Source organism: Lycium barbarum, chromosome 5 (genome assembly GCF_019175385.1).
Source record: "Lycium barbarum isolate Lr01 chromosome 5, ASM1917538v2, whole genome shotgun sequence".
Classification (NCBI taxonomy): Eukaryota; Viridiplantae; Streptophyta; class Magnoliopsida; order Solanales; family Solanaceae; genus Lycium; species Lycium barbarum.
Genome location: NC_083341.1, coordinates 116,287,658 through 116,292,222, shown reverse-complemented (window position 1 = coordinate 116,292,222; position 4,565 = coordinate 116,287,658). Strand labels below are relative to the sequence as shown.

Below are 4,565 nucleotides of genomic sequence, written 5' to 3'. Positions count from 1 at the left end.
AACAATGCCAGTTATCAAATAATTGGCAATATCGGCATACCATGGTGCCACATCATTAGAGATGACCAAGACTCTTTCAACCGGAAAAGTGTCATCAATATCTAACACATTAATCGGTCTCCCTGGTGCTTCAAGTCTGGATAGATGGTCAGCTACTTGATTTTCTGACCCTTTTCGGTCTTTGACTTCAAAGTAAAATTCTTGTAGCAACAACACCCTTATAATTAACCGGGGCTTAGCATCCTTTTTAGCTATCAAGTAGAGCAAGGCAGCATGGTCAGTGTGAACCACTACCTTGGCACCCAACAAATAAGCTCGGAACTTTTCAAAGGCATAAACAATAGCAAGTAGTTCCTGCTCCGTGACTGTATAGTTCAGTTGAGCTCCATTTAATGTTTTGCTGGCATAATAAATTGGGTGCAAGATTTTGTTTAGTCGCTGACCAAGCACAGCGCCAATTGCAAGACCACTGGCATCACACATTAAATCAAATGGCAGTGACCGATCCGCGGACACAACAATAGGTGCGGAGGTTAATTTCAGCTTCAACTCTTCGAAAGCCTTGATGCACTTCTCATCAAAATTGAATTTGGACTCTTTTTCCAAGAGTTTGCACATTGGGTTTGCAATTTTGGAGAAGTCTTTGATAAATCTTCTATAGAATCCGGCGTGTCCCAAGAAACTCCGAACTCCTTTTACTGAAATGGGTGGAGGGAGTTGTGAAATCACATCGATTTTGGCTTGATCAACCTCAATCCCTCTTTCGGAAATCTTATAACCAAGGAAATTTCCTTCCTTTATCATAAAATGACACTTTTCCCAGTTGAGCACGAGGTTTGTCTCCTCACACCTTTGTAGCACCCGATCAAGATGGTCTAAACATTCATCGAATGAATCTCCCACCACAGAGAAGTCATCCATGAAGACCTCAAGAAAGTTTTCAACCATGTCAGAGAATATCGACATCATGCATCATTGGAAAGTAGCTGGAGCATTGCAAAGACCAAATGGCATCCGGCTGAAAGCGAATGTCCCGTAGGGACAAGTGAAAGTAGTCTTTTCTTGGTCTTCCAATGCAATGTTGGTTTAGTTGTACCCTGAGTACCCATCCAAGAAACAATAATAAGACTTTCCAGCTAGTCGATCAAGCATTTGATCAATAAAAGGCATAGGGAAATGATCTTTGCAAGATGCAGTGTTCAGCTTCCGGTAGTCCATACACACTCTCCAACCGGTGACAGTTCTTGTCGGAATTAACTCATTTTTAGAGTTAGGGACAACAGTGATGCCCCCTTTCTTTGGCACACACTGGACTGGACTTACCCATGGACTGTTGGCAATCGGGTAAACCACCTCAGCATCTAGTCACTTAATAATCTCTTTCTTCACCACCTCTTGCATCGGTGGATTTAATCTTCGCTGATGCTCAACACTTGGTGAAATTTCCTCCTCTAACTGAATGTGGTGCGACGTCTGCAATAGTCCAACCCAAAGCTCTTAAATGCTTCCTCAAGACTGCGATGAGTCTTTGAGTTTGGCCCTCATTCAGAAGTGATGACACAATAACTAGGAGTGTGGCATTTTCTCCAAGAAACACATATTTAAGATGGGATGGAAGTTGCTTGAGTTCCAACTTCGGTGGCTCAATAATTGATGGTTTTTCTGGAGGAGTTGTTCGTTTCTCTAAATCAAGAGACAGTTTCTTGGGCTCATAAGAATAAGACCCCAGACGGGTGAGAGAATTCACTGTCTCAATATAGCCCTCCATTTGTTCTGCATCAAAATTCACCAAGATGGTCGATAATGCTTCACCCAAGCATTCTTCCTCCATTTTGAATTCTACCATTTCATCCACCACATCAACGGAATTAATGACTGAAATACTTTGATAAAGACTAGGTAATTTCATGCCTTTGCTGGCGTGAAAAGTCACTTCCTCATCGTTCACCCGGAACTTGATTTCATTCTTCTCAGAATCCATAAGAGCCCTCCCCGTCGCAAGGAAAGGTCTTCCTAGAATAATAGGAATATCTTGATCAATAGCACAATCAAGAATCACGAAATTTGCCGACAGTAGGAATTCGCCGATTTGGACAAGCACATCGTCAACTACCCCTACTAGCCTTTTTATCGATCTATCAGCCATTTGCAACCTCATGGTAGTTGGCCTTGGCATCCCTAATCCTAATCTCTTGAAAATCTCAAGGGGCACAAGATTTATGCTAGCCCCGTTATCACACAAAGCCTTGGCGAAATCCTACTGCCCTATGGTGCATGGAATTGTGAATGCTCCAGGATCTTCCCTTTTTTGCACTGTGGTCTTGGAAAGAATAGCACTAATGCGATGAGTGATACCCACAGTGTCGTGTTTCAATGGCTTCTTCTTCTTTGTTAAGAGATCCTTCAAATACATAACAAACCCAGGCATTTCTTAGACAGCGTCCATGAAAGGGATGTTCATCGTCAACTGCTTGAGTTGATCATAAAATCGCAAGCACTTGCCATCTTCTGTTTTCCTCACTAGCCTTTGAGGAAAAGACGGTGAAGATTTGAACAATTGGCACAAAGGGCGTAGAGCGCCAGAAAGTTTTGCTTTCCCTTTTTCCAGGTTTTCTCCGTGTGCCTTGAGATTATCAAGATTCTGCTCGTCTTCAGCTATAATAGGGACTTCCTCCACAATATCATCAAATACATCAGGTTGTACCTCTTCTTCAACAACTGGCTCGAGATCAACCACATTTTTATTAGCACCTTGAAGTGTTTTACCACTTCTGGTGCTAATAGTAGCTACATGCTCCACAGAGTTTACCCCACTACCTTTTGGATTTGGAACTGTATCACTTGGTAGTTGTCCACGTTAAGGAGTATGCACTTCTCTGGAAAGGTCTCTGAATTGCGATTCAAGCTTCTGAATGGAAGCTGAATGAGACATTTGAACCTGAGACATTCCCTTGATTGTGCTCTCTGTTCTGTCCTGATTCATTAGCATTTTCTGCATCATTCTTTTCAGTTCCGCAGAATTATTAGAAGTGTTGCCAGCAGAGTTGCTAGCTGAATTGTCTCTCCACTGTTGGGAATTCGATGCTTGCCCCCTTGGTGGAATGTAAGGGTTCGAACTCTTGTTGCTATAATTATTGTTGTTGTAATTCCCTGATCATTTCTACTATAATTGTTCCCTTGAAATTGTTGTTGAGGCTTTTGCCATGGGTGATGGCCCGGACCTTGATAATTTTGCCTTTGATAGCCCCCTTGCGAGTTATTGATATAATTAGCATCTTCATATTGTTGTTGCCCATCTTGGTACATCCCTTCAGGGACTTGATACATGCCCTGTGGAAGAGGTGGTAACTCGTCAACAACATTTACCCCTTGTGCATTTTTTTTTGCCAACTTCTTTGATAATAGATCCACCGTGGTTTGCAATTGAGCAAAGGCATGATCTCTCTCATGGTTTTCTTTTGCAACGACAGCTAGTGATGGACTACCATAAGAAAGACTCTTACTATCAGTTGAATGCCAAGCTTGATTGTGGGTGGTGATTTTATCAAGCAAGCGGGTGATGACTACAAATGACTTGTCCATGAAGCATCCTCCCGCGGCAGTATTGACAACAATCTGATTCATTGTATCTAAGCCCTTGTAGAATTTCTCCGTGAGAATAGCATCCGGAAACCCGTGAGTTGGAGATTGAGCTAGATAATACTTGAACTGCTCCCATGCTGAATATAACTGTTCCTCCGGGAGTTGTTTGAACTCAAAGATCTTGTCTCGAAGTTCAGCGTTTTTGCTCGGTGGGAACCACTTCTTCAGAAATGTGTTGGCTAGCTCGCTCTAGGTATGTATAGAATTGCTGGGAAGCTTTTCATAGCATTCCGTTGCTTGGCCAGCCAAGGAATATTTGAAGACCCGTAACCGAAGTCGATCGGCAGAAACAGAACTTTGGGATTGTTGAGAACATACATGCAAGAAGTTCTTCAAATGTCGAAGTGGACAATCCTCAGAAGAATATCGGAAATAACCTTCAAGTTTCAGCAGCTGATAGATAGAACTATCAATTTTGAAGGTAGCATTTCCAGTTCTAGGAGGGACCACAGCAGAAGCATAATCAGCTTCATTGATGAATTCAAAAAATATATTGTCATCGTCATCCTCTTCAGGTGCAGGTGGGTTCACTTGTAGTAAACCTTGGTTTCCTTGATTCCGATTCGGTCTTCCTGCCATGTTCACCTGGTTCACCACAACAGCAAACGAGGTGTGATGGAATAGAAAAACTTTTAAACAAGAGTACACAACAATTAGTAATTTCTAAACCGTATTCCCCGACAATGGCGCCAAAATTTGATACGCTCAAATTACACCTATTAATGGCGTAAAGCAGACGTGGTCAAATATAGTAACCCAAATAAAGTTGGGGTCGAATCCCACAGGGAATATGGAGAGAAAAGGATACTAATTGTATGCGATACTATTCTTTAAAGGCTTTTATCCTATTCCGGACAGTTTGAAATAATTGTTGAGTAATGTAAATGAATACTTTAACTTGAATTGTATTTAATGCGAGAGAA

General features: G+C 41.9%; 1 non-coding gene across 1 annotated transcript; it reads left to right on the top strand.

Moving 5' to 3' along the window:
* Nucleotides 1–3,670: 3,670 nt before the first annotated feature.
* On the top strand, nt 3,671–3,776 carry LOC132643066 (small nucleolar RNA R71). Its single transcript, XR_009583517.1, has one exon. It is a non-coding gene; the product is annotated as a small nucleolar RNA R71 (small nucleolar RNA).
* Nucleotides 3,777–4,565: the final 789 nt, after the last annotated feature.